We start from the raw sequence: 14011 nt of genomic DNA, 5'->3' as shown, positions 1-14011 counted from the left end.
AAGTCTCTAATTAGTTATCTAAGCTTCCCCCTGGAGAAAAATAAATCCAATGTAAGCACAGGGAAGGAAATAATAAATATAAGGGCAGTAATCAATGAAATAAAAAACAGAAAAACAATAAGGGAAATCAATGAAACAAAGGTGGTTCTTTTAAAAGATCAATAAAATTGATAAATCTCTAATAATATCAACAAAGAAAAAAGAATTCACAAATTACCAATATCAGGAATGAGAAAGGGGATATTACTCCAAACTGGAGAAATCAGAAGTATAATAAGAGACTACAAACAACTCTACACACATATATTCAATAATTTAGATGAAATGAGCACTTCTGCAAAAACCATTAAACTACCAAAATCCACTCAAGGTAAAATAGATAACCTGAATAATCCTATAACTATTAAAAGAAATTGAATTTGTAGTTAAAAACCTTCTGAAAAATAAATCTCCAAGCTCGGAGTATTTCACTGATGAATTCTACTGAACAATTAAAGAGGAAATAACAGAAATTCCACACAATTTTTTGCAGAAAAGAGGAGGGACTACTTCTCAGCTCATTTATGAGGTCAGTATTGCCCTGATATCAAAGCCAGACAAAAACATTACAAGAAAAGAAAACAATATTCCTTAATAAGTATTTTTTCAAAACTATAAAACATTACAAAATAAAATCCAGCAATATATAAAAAGAATAATATACTACAACTAGTTCAATATACAAAAATAAGGGTAATCACGATAACAGTCTAAAGTAAAAGAAAACACACACACACACACACACACACACACACACACACACATGAACCTATCAATCTATGCACAAAAAAATCACTTGATAAAATTCAGTACTCATTCATAACAAAAACTCTCCACAAACTGAAATTGAACTTCCTTAACCTGATGAAAGTTACTATTATGAGCTGAATTGTGTTCCCCCACAAATTCTTATGTTGATGCCTTAACTGTATTTGGAGATAGGGCCTTTTATAATGGTGATTAAATAGGGGCACCTTGGTGGCTCAGTCAGTTAAGTGACCAACTTTTGATTTCAGTTCAAGTCATGATCCCACAGTTTGTGGGATAGTCTTGCCGCACTATGACAGTGTGGAGCCTGCTGGGGATTCGCGCCTGTTCTCTCTCTCTCTCTCTCTCTCTGCCCCTCCCCTCTCTCTCTTTTTGGAGTGCACATTCTCTTTCTAAATAAATAAATACATACATACATACATACATACATACATACATAAAATGAAGGTGATTAAATTAAAACGAGGCCATAAGCAAGGACTCTAATCCAATTGTAATGGTGTCCTTATAGGAAGAGAAAATTTGGACATACAGAGAGACACTAGGGATATGCACACAGGGGAGAAAAAACACGTAAGGACACAGAGAAGAAGGTCAATGCGTACGAGCCAAAGGGTGAGGCTTCACAAGAAACCATCCAGCTGACACCTTCATCTCCCTCTTCCAGCTTCCAGAAGTGTGAGAAATAAATTTCTGTTGTTTAAGCCACAAAGTCTATGGTACTTTGTCATAGTGACCCTAGCAAACTGATACAAATACCTACAAAATAATATAGGTACCTACAGCTAACATCATCGTTAAGGGTGAAAGACTGAGTGCTTGACCACCCCCATTCCAAGGTCAAAAACATGGCAAGAATGCCTGCTCTCTCATTCTAGTGTGAAAAGGCATACAAAGAGGATGGTTCAGTAATTTACAAAGATAATCCATTCCGTAGATGTTATCTCATCCCCTCACCTCAGTACTCAGCACCAGACCAACTCCAACACGAACCTCACTTACACACACACACACACACACACACACACACACACACACACGTCATACCTATTACCTAAATGTCTTCATTAAAACTAATTTTCATCCAAATTATCAAAATAGTTGCCTCAACTCTCTTTAAATGTAAAGAGACAGTATTGGGCATAAGGAAGGAAGAAAGCAGGGAACCAAGTTAACAGCAAGATTATGAGGTCTGCACAAAGGAAAATTCAAAAAAATTTTTCCATGTGCCCATATATGAAAACTGCAACCCACACATCCCTGGCCATGTTGTGGAGGGTGAGGTTACACTTGATGGAACTTTCTAACACCATTACTCTGGTCATAATGTAATATTTATGTCTTAGTTAATGAGGAATAAAATGTGATTATTTAAAAAAGCATAAAGCTTCTTAGAAACCTCAGTTGATGGCAGTTATTTGGAGGTTTATTTTCTCCCCACAAATAATGCATCTGAGTGGTTTAGAACTATGTCTACCAAGCCCCACTTCATACCTACTCTTGCAAGACAAAGGTTTTGTGCACAACGTGAAAATTGTGACTGGAGGCATGATTATGTAGGCTACTTAATCTATGATAGAAGAGGTGTACATGCATATGTTGGCCTAAATGGACAAAGGAAAAGGTAGTTGAAAAGAAATAAGGATTATGCTCTGAGGTTGTATTTTTCCTCCTGGGGCTCTTTAAACAATGCCTTTATCTGTTCCTCATTTTCCAGTTGTCTTCTCTAGCGATGTGGCAATAATTTAGCAGTATTATGTGCTGTCACTTCTGTATTAGTAAACACCAGGACTTGCTTAGTAATTACAGACTAACCTCATAATGAAATGCAGTGAACAGTTCTAATTAAATTTTAATGTTGCTTAACAACTATTCTACTTTAAAATGAGAATTTTCCAGCCATGTATCCTAATAAGTTATCAGAATGCATTCCAAAAACTGTACAAATGAGAAGGTAAACATATAATATTACCACCAGTGGGCATGTGTGTGGGAACATTTATAATCAAAATGAATATACTACATTGAAAAGTATTAAAATATAAAAGCACATCAAAATGCTATAACAACTGCAGGGCAGGATATTTTTGAAAACTTACATTTCACTTTAGACGGGGGGAAAGGGTAAATTATTCTCCAATACAGAAGTTAAACCTATCTTCTTCTGAACATGGGACTGACACGTGTTAACCTAAGAACATCCACACCTTCGATAAAGTCACAAAGCTAAAAGAAAATTCACCATGCAATCTAGGAAACACGGCCTTCCATTTACCCTATTCTTTAAAAATCTGCCATGTTCTATTGTTGTACCGCCTTTACCCGTGCTAAGTCGTTCTGAGCATTTATGAAATCCCTTTGGTACTGACCTAGTGAACATGGTAAAGTGGTAGAAATCTGTTACCCTCTCTTCATATCACAGGAATATAATATTAATATACACAATCCTCCCTTCTCCCACTCCATTGTCAGAATGAACAGGTCCAATCTATTACCTTTTTGGAAAAAACCTATCCCCTAACTCTCCCCTCACTGCTTGCTGCAATCTGCTATAGCTTCTCCTCACATTTCTACCCCAAGCCATTCTATTGCTTCTTCTACTCTATGCCTAATTAATGCCTTTGGGGATATAAAATCTTAAAACACAATCATGTGGAACCCCAAATGGTTCAGTCAGTCGTGCTGATAAAAGAAGTAAAGTTTGGAAATCTTCGAGTCCGGCACCTGTTCATGGTCATCATTAACCAGCTTTACCTGGAGTACACATCAGATGGGACGTCAGTCTGGCTGCAAGTTTCAGCCAGCTGTTAGATGGGAACATGGAGCATCGCTGTGCACCTGCAGATGTGTTGTTGCCTTTGTGGCATGTATAAACGTACCTGTGAGGAGCACTACACACACAAAAATACTACTGCCCCTAGAACGCTCTCTCTCCCCACAAGTAGCAACACCTCCTGCTACAATAATCACAATGCCGTTCTTCCTGAAACTAACTTCAAGGAGCTCAGTTGGTTGAGTGTCTGACTCTTGATTTCGGCTCAGGATGTGATCCCAGGGTTGTGGGATCAAGCCCTACCTCAGGCTCTACACTGAGCACGGAACCTGCTTAAGATTTTCTCTCTCTTCCTCTGCCCCTCTCCCCCACTCGCACTTTCTATCTCTAAAATAAATAAATACATACGTACATACAAACTTCAAGATATCCCTGCCTCTTGCCCTCCCTCAGTCCCCACATCTATCCTCCCCTTTACATTTCCATTGTCACTTCTCTAGTTCATGCCCTCATTACCTCTCATATGGACACTCAGTGTTTGTTAAAGCAGCCACTATGTGCTGGGCATGGTGGAAAATACAGACATGTGTAATACTGCAAAATACTCCAAATATTTATCATCTGGTAGCAGGGTAGGGAAATACAGACATTTAGAAGGTAACTAGAATGCAATGAAATGACACAGAATAGAATATATAGGAAGGCTTCACACATATATGATTCAACAAAAAAATAAGATATACAGGAAGGTTTCATGGAGGCATTGGCTCTTGAGGTGAAACTTAAACAAGGAATAAGAAAAGAAAGAAAGAAAAAATACATTTTCATCTGAGAAAACAGCATGAGCAAATGCAAGGGGTTAGGACATACGTCATGTGGGGAGCACAATGAGCTGCCCCGTGGGACTGGAGGATGGGGTGGGAAGGACAGAGCAGCAGCTAAAGATGGAAGCACTGGGGGATGGAGAGGGTGAGGAGGTCTTTCAAGAGGCAAGAGCAGTGGTGTCACATAGCTCTTCTTCAAATTCTGCCTCCACTCCTAAAGGTCATGTGGCCATGAACAAATTATTTATCTTCCCTGAGACTCGGTTTCCTCATTTGTAAGATATAGACAACAAAACATCTACTTCACACAGTTTTCATGAGGATTAAATGAAATAATACATGTAGAGACTTTGCACAACCTCCAATATAGCAGGCATTTCATGGACAGTAGTTATTGTTATCATAGGAGACTGTTATGGACTGAATATTTGTAAACCCCGAAGATTCATATGGTAAAGCTCTAACATGCAATGCTGCTATGTTTGGAGATGGGCTTCTAAAGAAGTAATTAAGATTAAATGCCGTCAAAAGTGTGGTCCTGGGGTACCTGGGGGCTCAGTCAGTTAAGCATCTGACTTCAGGTCAGGTCATGATCTCACAGTTCATGGGTTCGAGCCCCATGTTGGGCTCTGCACTGACAGCTCAGAGCCTATAGCCTGTTTCAGATTCTGTGTCTCCCTCTCTCTCTCTCTGCCCCTCCTCTACTCACGCTCTCTCTTGGTCTCTCAAAAATAAATAAAAACATTTAAAAAAAAAGTGTGTGTCCCTAATCTGACAGAATGAGAGTCCTTATAAGAGGAGGCACTGAAGAACTTGCCCACTCCTCTGCACCAAGGAGAGGCCATGTTAGGACAAAGAGAGAAGGTGGCTATCTGCAAGCAAGCAGGAGAGCGCTTGCCAGAAACTGAACCGGCTACAACCTTGAACTTGGTCTTCCGGCCTTCAGAATTGTAAGAAAACAGATTTCTGTTATTTAAGACACCCTGTTGATTTTGTTACGGCAGCCTAAGCTGGCTAACACAGAGGACTTGAAGGCCACTTTTAGAGGTTTGTTCGTTACTTTGTGGGCAGTGGAGAAGCAGTAAAGGTTTCTGAGGTGACAAGAATCACGTTTACATCTGATTACCTGAGAGCTGAAGACTGGTGGGAAGACCGCCTTCATCGACTTCCTGCCCTCAGTCTCTACCCTTTTCCGTCTACTCACGGCAACCACTCTAAGACTAATAGAGTGCTGCCTGGATGAGCTGCTCAAAAATATGACCTATGGAATAAAGCCTAAATCCCTTAGTTTGGTATTCAAGATCCTCTAAATCTGGATCAGCACCCCCAACTCCCTAGCCCACTACTTTCCTTAGCTGAGAGGATCAGACCTGGGGCTGGGCCACATTTGTGACTTTGTTCAAGTTGCTCTTCAACAAGAAAATCCTTTTCCATTGCTCTCAGTCAAAATCCAATCCACCCTTTAAGGCCAGTGCCTACACCACTCCCCCAGGAGGCCATCCCCTGCCCCCCCCCCCCGCTCTGAACCCCTGTTGTTCATACCTCTGGTATATCACAGTGACCGACCTCTTATAACCCAATGAATTTTTGTTTATATCTCCTCTGCTACACTGTAATGGGCTGAGGTGAATGTTTGTGGTCTTCACAGAAAGGAATTTAAAGAGGGCACAGGGGGAAAACCCTAAGCCAGGCGACAGCAAAGTTATGTTTGCAGAACAGAAGTGGAGAGCCAGAGAGAGCCTGGAAGAGAAAGGGCTTTTGGAGAACACACTTGTCCACCGGGTAACTGGAGTCATTTGATGTGGGTGGGTGTGTGTTGTGAGCCTGACCACAATCCCCACTTCGCTTCAGAGTCTCCGCCACTCATTACCCTCCCACTCTGGTTGAATTTTCTGCAGTGCAGGGTGATACACTGCACGGGAAAGATGCCTATTGGAAGTGGCAATAATCATAATCGTCACTAACGCCTATGAACTATGTGGCTTGTGCCAGACATTGGGCTATAGCACGGGTTTTTAGCATTATACACTATGTTCTTTTTTTTTTTGGCCTGAAACACATTCTATTGCTATAAAGTCATTTTAGTGTTTTTTCCTAATCTGAAATCTCATTTGAAGATTTATCCAAAGAATTATATGCTGCATATAATGCCTCCAGTCATGAAGCATTCATTTATAAAGTTTTCTAACCATATCCCTCCCCTACTTAAGGCCCACAGTCAATTAGCTATTGCTTCAATTCCCATGTTCTGCCTTATAATGAGGGCAAGCAACTTTTGTCATATCATTAGTCATTTATATTTGCCTCACCAATCTGTCAAAGTCACTAGGACAATTGGCAGAGTGTGGGAGGGGGACTTGGGGAAAGTGACGCAAGGAGGGAGGCAGCCAGCCCCTCCCAACCCCTGGCTGGGGACCTGGCTGCCTGCTTCCCCCTCCCTGTTCCTCTCCATTCCTCCAGGGCCAGTCCTAGAATTTTTTTTTAAGATTTTATTTTTAAGTAATCTCTACACCCAACATGGGGCTCAAACTCACAACCCCAAGACCAAGGGTCACACACACTACCAACTGAGCCAGCCAGGATCCCCAGATAGTCCATTTTAACTAAAACCTTCCCAAAATTCAACCTGGAGATAGTTAAGCGAGGACAAAAGATCCACAGTCATAATTCTGCCCCAGTCACACGTGAAATAGCATCTGAGTGCCAGGTTTCTTTCTTGTTTGTTTTTTTAATGTAACACAGAGATTTCTGGTTACCAGACAGGTATCCACAAATTACCAGCGTTATCAAATTTGCTTTGATGTTTGCGGTTATTAGCCAGACCCTTTGCTGAGAACTTGACCTGCATTACTGATTTTAGTCCTCACAGGTGAAGGTACTGAGTAGTTACTATCTCTTTTACCAATGGGAAAAGGTAGGAAGTTCCTGAGGGAAAGGTAGGAAGTTTCAATTTCTAGATGGCCCAGGACACTGAGCATTGTTTTGATTTTGATACAAGAAAAAAAATTTTTGCTGTTTGCCTTCAGCTAGCTTAAGTAAGAAAGGGAGAGTCTGACTGCTTATTTCAATCAGTATGTCACTGATTTAAAGGAACCATACAGAGACCATTAGCACCAACAAAGCTCAATTCCTAGGAATTCAGGAATGACAGCAAGGCTGGCACTGTGGCCTGATGAATGATGCCACGGGGCACTAAAAGCAGATGGTTCATGTTACATTTCACACCCTGCCTGGAGAAGGAAACTCTTCTCTCAAGGCCAAGTTCCAGACTCTGGACTTGGCACTCGCTTCATTATAATGTTAAAATTAAATACAACTTCTCCAACTCATACAACCACTCTCCTGTTTTTTAAATCTTGATTTTTATTGCAAAAGCAAATAAAGTGTGCACTCACTGCGCATGCCTGCAGCTTCCTGTTTCCAACTCCTCCAGACCTCTGCCTTGGGGCTTCTCTGCATTAGGCAGGCCAGAGCTGCCAGGGAGTCAGCCAACCACAGCCCCAAACAGGGAGCGAACAACCCAGATCCTGAGGCCTCCTGGGGCACAATCTGAGGTATGTTCTCCACAGTCTTCAGAGGCCTGCCGTGGAACTTAGCCCCACTTGTCCCCAGCAGCTCTGGATGGGTTTCCTTCCCTTTCTTCTCATGTCCTGTCTCCCATTCGAGGCTTCCTGCAATCACCTCGCAAATAAGCTACTGGTGTGTAAATCCCTCTATGCTTCTGGGGAAACCCAACCTAAGCTAATGCCCATGTATTAGCTCAGACTGCCATAGCAAAGTACCACAAACTGGGGGGCCTGAACTACAGAAATTTGTCTTCTCACAGTTCTGGAGTCAAGAAGTCTGAGATCAAAGTGTCGGCAGCATTGGTTTCTTCTGAAGCCTCTCTCCTTGGCTTAGAGAGGGCCATCTTCTCCTGTGTCTTCACATGGTCATTCTTCTCTGGGTCCTTATCGCTTCTTTTTTTTCTCTTATCTCCGATTCTTAAAGGATATGGGATTAGGGTCTGCCCAAAGGACCCCATTTAACTTAATTACTTCTTTAAAGGCCTTGTCTCCAACAGTCACATTCTGAGATTACCAGGGGTTGAGGCTTCAACATATGGGGCGGGGGGAGGGGGGGGGATGGTGAGATACAATTTAGTCCATAACAGCCCACTATTATCAGGCCAAAAAGATGAGTAAGTGTATGAAGTTAAAATGTATGAGCTCCTCCGATCCATCTCCAAACTTCTCCAAAGGAAAAAGCTAAGAGAGGGGCACCTGGTTGCTTCGGATTCTGTCTCCCACTCTCTCTGCCCCTCCCCTGCTCAAGCTCTGTCTGTCTCTCTCTCTCTTTCAAAAATAAGTAAACATTCAAAAAAAATTTTTTAGAGAGAAAAGAAAAAAATAAGAGAGAAAACAACAACAACAACAAAAAAACCTATTGTGTATGCCTTTCAGGCTCTTTTTCTATGTGTAGTAGAAATGATGCTACAGTGACAAACTAAAGTATAAAGCAAACACCGATTTCCTTATTTTCTTTAACTCAATTTCAATGAGAACCCATGTGCTAGAAAATGCAATCTCCATCGATCCTAGACTCTTTTTCTTGGGTCACCCAAAGATCATAGAGACCTATGAGATGCCAAGAAAACATGAACAGGCCTCACCTTCAGTCCATTGTGGTCATTTGCTTATAGCTCCAGGTCCAGCTGCTCAAAGATGAACAGCTTGCATGCTAGTCTTGGGACACTATATTCTGGGGTCCTTACGAATGGATGAAGAAGCTGTGGTTTATATATACAATGGAATGCTATTTGGCAATGAGAAAGAATGAAACCTGGCCATTTGCAGCAATGTGGATGGAACTGGAAGGTGAAATAAGTGAAATAAGTCAGTCAGAGAAAGACAGATACCATATGTTTTCACCCAATGTGGATCTTGAGATATTTAACAGGAGACCATGGGGGAGGGGAAGGCAGGAAAAAAAAAAAGCTACAGAGAGGGAGGGAGGCAAACCATAAGAGATTCTTCAGTACTGAGAACAAACTGAGTGTTGATGGGATTGGGGGAGAGGGGAAAGTGGGTGATGGGCACTGAGGAGGGCACTTGTTGGGATGAGCGTGTTGTACGGAAACCAATTTGTCAATAAATTATATTTTTAAAAATAATTTAAAAAATAAGCCGTTAAAGGGCGCCTGGGTGGCTCAGTCGGTTAAGCGTCTGACTTCGGCTCAGGTCATGATCTCACAGTCCGTGAGTTCAAGCCCCGCGTCAGGCTCTGTGCTGACAGCTCAGAGCCTGGAGCCTGTTTCAGTCTGTGTCTCCCTCTCTCTCTGCCCCTCCCCCGTTCATGCTCTGTCTCTCCCTGTCTCAAAAATAAATAAAATGTTAAAAAAAATTTAAAAAAAAAAAGAGATTCCAGGGTCCTTAGTACCTAGGATCCAGTCTGGCAGATGTATGAAGCCATTGCCCTCTGAGGTCCTACCGTCTCCCCAGACCACAGGTCCCCACTTCCAGGAGGCAATAGGGAGAGAGTCACAATTAAAAGCATGGATGGGGATGGACCACTGGGGAGCTCAGCCCTGGCTATGCTTGAACAAGGTGTTTCACCTCCCTCATGGTTCAGTTTCCTCATTTGAAAAGTTTTAAATAGAGGGTACCTGGGTGACTCTGTCAGTTAAGGGCCTGATTTCGGCTTAGGTCCTGATCTCATAGTTCATGAGGTCAAGCCCTGCATTGGGCTCTGTGCTGACAGCTCAGAGCCTGGAGCCTGCTTCGGATTCTGTGTCTCCCTCCCCTGCTCACACTCTGTCTCTCTATCTCTCAAAAATAAATAAACACACAAAAAAAAATTTTAATAAAAATTTTTAAATAAAAATAATAGTCTCTGTTTCATGATCTATGTGCTCATTTAAGCATTACAGTAAGCCTTATCATATGTTTCAGATGAGAAAAACAAAGTCTTTATCTAAGGTCACATAGCTAGATTAGAAGACTCTTTAATAAAGACATTTAAAACTATGGCATCCCTGGGGCACCTGGGTGGCTCAGTCGGTTAAGCATCTGACTTCAGCTCAGGTTATGATCTCGCAGTGAGTTCGAGCCCCACGTCAGGCTCTGTGCTGACAGCTCAGAGCCTGGAACCTGCTCCAGATTCTATGTCTCCCTCTCTCTTTGCCTCTCCCCTGCTTGTGCTCTGTTTCTCTCTCTCTCTCAAAAGTAAATATACATTTAAAAAAAAAATTGAATAAATAAATAAATAATAAAAATAAAATTAAAAAGTTACAAATGTCAAGTCTGAAGCATACAATATTAAGGATATTATTTAGGACAAGGAGCCATCTGCATTGAAATAAAAGTTGCTTTAGAAGCTATAGACATTCCAAATTCTCCTCTTCTGTCTATAAAGTGAGTTGAACAGAACCATATATATAGCAATTCTAGCTTGGCCTGAATAATGATTCTATGACAGAATGCCTTTGACTCTCCAAAACCTGGTTCCCCTGTTAGTACAGCATTTGAGTGCTGGTTTATGGGTGTATCATTTAAAGGAATGCTGTGAAGTGGGGTCCAGGGCTGCTCTTCACTCCTTACTGACAGGGAAGACTGTTGGCTATACACAGCAATTCCCCCGTGTCAGCCAATGGAGAACATGACCTCAATCTTCCAGGGAGCTGCCAGTTTGCAGGCTGTGCTGACCCAGCAAAATTACCTGGAATCTAGAGTAGGGCTACCAGGGTCACTGACTGTCCTATCACCTTCAACATCAGGGCAGCATGTCCTTAGAAAGAAAATGAATGTTTTTTACCGTCACACCATTGGAGTTCAGAGGAAAAGGGAAGATGCTTGTGAGGACCAAAGTGGGAGCAGGCACGGGATTAGGCAACATTCGTTCCAAATAGTAAAGAGAATGGTATTAAGAGTTTGCATTTTATTAAGCACTGGCCCTGTGCTCAGCGAGTGCCTTTCTTTCATGCCTTATTTCACTCAAAGCAAGCCATTCCCCGTTCTGCTTCTATTTTAACAGAATCACAAAGTGTTTAAAGAAAATTGTTAATCACTGAAGGTACCTTGGCACTTGTCAGTTTTTGTTTTGTTTTTGTTTTCCATCTTTTCTCAAAGGCCTAACTGAGGTCAGCTGCAACATTCTATGGATGCCTGTGACACTGTGATAATTCTCATGCAAGGCCGACAACGAGAACAAGTAGATCAGTCCTGCAGAAAACAGACAGGCCTGCCTGAAAAACTGAGAGGTCACATGTATGAAATAGATAAATCTGTAAACTGTCAATCACCAACTTTGAAAGGTTCATATTTATGGGGTCCTAAAAATGGAGCCAACCTAATGATCCCTGTCAGTCCTTCTAAATGTTCTGCTGCATTGAAAAAAGACTGAAGGGGCGCCTGGGTGGCTCAGTCGGTTGAGCGTCCGACTTCGGCTCAGGTCATGATCTCACGGTCCCATCCATGAGTTCAAGCCCCGCGTCAGGCTCTGTGCTGACAGCTCAGAGCCTGGAGCCTGTTTCGGATTCTGTGTCTCCCTCTCTCTCTGACCCTCCCCCGTTCATGCTCTGTCTCTCTCTGTCTCAAAAATAAATAAACATTAAAAAAAATTTTTTTTTAATAAAAAAAATTAAAAAAAAAAAAAAAAAAGACTGAAGAAGGGAATGAGGTCTATTACACAATTCAGGTATTGGTCAGATGTTTTGTCCTTTCCTTGGTGATGAGCTTCAATTAACCCAATTCTGATCTGGACGTGCTGATCTTCATCACAAATCGCAGATGACATTGGAACAATTTCACTGCCGTTAAATGCCTAGATGATGTTACAATCACTTAAGCAACTAGAATACACACATTAAAGCTTTAATTTATAATCTTTCTGCCAAAGCATTTCTGTTAGAATTTAATTTAATATTTCTCTAGACTCACACTCCAAGTCCAATCGTTATAATTAATTCCAATCTCCCTAATCAAGGATGCATGTCTTTACTTATTCTCCCTAAAAGTAATGGAGGTAATAAACGGATGAATGTCATTACAGTTCATGATTGTGGTCAGTGGCTCTCAGGTCGTCGGTCTTGGACCATTTCCCTCTGAGAGACTATTTGAAAGCTAAACAACGCTATGTTTAGCTGCTAAAACAATAATAACAAAAAGAAGACTGAAAATAAACACACATCAAGTTTATTACAGAGATAAGGATGAGACAGGCTGAATCACTATTGGAGTCAGGAGTCCAAGGCCATTCATGCCTCATGACTGGCAGCTGCGAAGGGTTCCCTCTGCCAAGCCTACTGGCCAGTGGTCAAGAGGTCACAATCGTGGCACACTGCCTTGGAGAAGTGGCTCGCCCAGCATTAGTGGCTAAATCCAGGCAGACCGGAATAACATTTGCACATGAGATCTGGTCTAGTATCTAAAAGCACACAGACAGGAAAGTAGTCAGCAAGTCCTCTTACAATTCTGCAAAAGTTGGGTGTTTGGGGGGCAGTTTATTGTCCCAAAAGAGAACGAAGGAGAAGATAATTCCTTCCTAGACATCAAACTCCTTGAGAATAAAGATATAATGGAATATTGGCATATAATAAAAGATCAATAAATGTATGTTGGAACTGAAATCAACTTACATGTCCCATCATTGAACGTGTATAACCACCTGACAAAGTAAGTACTCTTGTCCCCATTTTACTATGAAGAAACTGAGAAAGAAAAGTTTGGTAACATGTTAAGAAGGAATAAAGCCAGGACTCAAACTCAGGTCTTTCTGGCCACAAAATTAATGTTCTTTCTATTACATCATGCTGCTGCACACCACCTGTTTTGCTAATTTAAGAAGAACCCTCCTGTATCTATTCTAATTATAAAAATTTACAAGACTGTTCTATAAATGTAAAACCCCTTCCATTCCATTGTCTTATCCCCTACAGATGATCGCATTCTTTTATTAAATGAAGAGGTGATTCCTCATTAACATCACTTCTTTGTCTCTTCCCCATCCTCCCTTCCTTCACTATAGTCACACAGAGAGAAGTAACCCTCCGGTTCCAGGTGACAAATTTGCCATCCTGGAACCATGATCCAATTTGTCCATTACCTCATGGAGAAGCCTCCATCCCTGGGAAAAGCTGCTGTGACTCTCTTGAAGCCTACACTGGCCATATTTTGGCAGTAGACTAGGGTTACGCTGGTTCCTCCAATTTCTACTGAGATCCCTATGAATATTTAGACCTGTAAAAAATAGTCACTAGTGCTCAAACTGGCAGCTTCAAACAGTTCACAGTTAAGGAAGCTGTGCTGACTGGTTTGGTGACCTCTGAGGTATGGATGTGGTTTTATGTTGGCAAGATCATAGGCATTCTTGGCATCATTGGCTATAATGTTTGAAGCCCAATCATGAACATCTGATTATACATGATTTATTATTTGAGTGTTCTTGAACCGTGTGTGACCAGACCACTATCTGAATAAAATAAGATAATGGTTCAAAATCAATGTTTTCTTGGGATGCCTGAGTGGCTCAGTAGGTTGAGTATCCAACTTTGGCTTGGGTCATGATCTCACAGTTCATGAGTTTGAGCCCCATATTGGGCTTGCTGCTGTCAGCACAGAGCCCACTTCAG

At 41.5% G+C, this 14011-nt stretch overlaps 1 protein-coding gene and 1 pseudogene across 1 annotated transcript in view; one reads left to right on the top strand and one right to left on the bottom strand.

Moving 5' to 3' along the window:
- RMI1 (RecQ mediated genome instability 1) overlaps positions 1–14011 on the bottom strand; it is an 84368-nt gene that overhangs the window by 14230 nt on the left and 56127 nt on the right. The window lies entirely within an intron of this gene.
- LOC125937502 (ATP synthase subunit g, mitochondrial-like) lies at positions 13465–13775 on the top strand (annotated as a pseudogene).

Source organism: Panthera uncia, chromosome D4 (genome assembly GCF_023721935.1).
Source record: "Panthera uncia isolate 11264 chromosome D4, Puncia_PCG_1.0, whole genome shotgun sequence".
In the NCBI taxonomy this organism is placed as follows: domain Eukaryota; kingdom Metazoa; phylum Chordata; class Mammalia; order Carnivora; family Felidae; genus Panthera; species Panthera uncia.
Note: the sequence above shows the minus strand (reverse complement) of the source record. Positions and strands in the feature narration are given on the sequence as shown.